Here is a 1,415-nt window from a genome sequence, read left to right as displayed (position 1 = left end):
CAAAAGGGGGTCCAACCCGTTACTAGCATGGGGTACCTAATAAAGTGGCCGGTGAGTGTAATTAAAAGGGTTCTAACAAAACTCATCTGATTGCATCCAGTCAGTGACTTATAAGATTTGCTCCTCCTGAATGATTATCAATTAACAGTGGGGATTTGCTTGCATAATAAACAGTAGAATTATAGCCAATCAGTTCATGTGTCTTTCATCCAGAATATTACCATCATATAACATTTAATACTGCTGAGAGGGCTGTTATTCTGTGCCATGTCTCTACAATAACCTGCTTTCTTAAAAGTATTTTTGTACTAGCTATGACTTCTATACCAAGTATTTTTACATTGCAACACATTGTTCTGTATTAGAAGAAATAACCTGTTCAAAGTATCCAGATTGGCAATATTCAGTGATGACCATCACAAAATATATCCTTCTATAATAACAGCCTCATTTCAAACTGTAACTTACATATATACTCCCCAGATCAGACTAAGAGAGAATAAAAAGAGCCACAAATCAAAGCTTGAAATAATATCTGGCACAAGTGAAACAACAAAGTTTAAGTCATTTTATAATAAGGCCAAAAAACTAAATGTTCTACATTTTATTTTGTTTTAATTTAAAATTATTTAGAGCTATTCAGCACATGTGGATTTTTAAACTAACATGAAAATGAGTGCCTGAAGAAAAAATATTTCAACAAACAGACTAAAAGGTTATGAGGTTGAAGATAAGCTGGGAAACAAATCTTAAAAAACACAAGATACAGATGATGTTCGGATTTCCAACTTATTAATGAAGAATGGTTTATCAGGATATTGACTGAAGCAATAAAAGAAATATAGTAAATTAATAAAATGTGTATACAACGAAGATGTAAGACCAATAAGAAGAATAAAATATCATACATAAAAGCAACCTCAAAATGGCAAAATCCACTCCAAAATATCTTTAAAAGTCAAATACAAATTATGAATCAATAATCAAACTAAAATAGAATAAATAAATAAAAATCAATTTAAACGAATTCATCTTTGCAGGATCAGAAGGAGCTGCTGACCAACAACAACAGTAATTGAGTTAGAGTACACACTGGACAATTTACCAGCATATTGCTATAAAAGAGACAAACGGGAAAATAACTTTATAAACATTTATAGCTATAAATGCATTTTATTATGAAGAATAACTTTCAAATGAACGTTTGAAACTGAAAGATGATGGAGTACCAATTGAAAGGACAGCACAATAAGAACACAGAACAGATTTGGTGACTCGGGATAGCTGCATTAAAATGTTTAGGAATGTCTTCATACCTCTGAGCATGCATCCTGTTCTCCAAAGGCCTCAACAAAATCACTTAAGCTTTTCCTCAGAGTCTGGTCAGCAGGAAGCGTGTTGTCATTGTAAGATGA

At 32.3% G+C, this 1,415-nt stretch overlaps 1 protein-coding gene across 1 annotated transcript in view; it reads right to left on the bottom strand.

The window, feature by feature from the left end:
* The window catches only part of LOC107097619 (protocadherin gamma-A10-like), a 19,105-nt gene that overhangs the window by 8,694 nt on the left and 8,996 nt on the right, over positions 1-1,415 (bottom strand). The gene's annotated exons all lie outside the window — the stretch shown is intronic.

This window comes from Cyprinodon variegatus, unplaced genomic scaffold, assembly GCF_000732505.1.
Source record: "Cyprinodon variegatus isolate N-32 unplaced genomic scaffold, C_variegatus-1.0 Scaffold711, whole genome shotgun sequence".
In the NCBI taxonomy this organism is placed as follows: Eukaryota; Metazoa; Chordata; class Actinopteri; order Cyprinodontiformes; family Cyprinodontidae; genus Cyprinodon; species Cyprinodon variegatus.
This window is presented reverse-complemented; position numbering and strand designations above follow the sequence as displayed.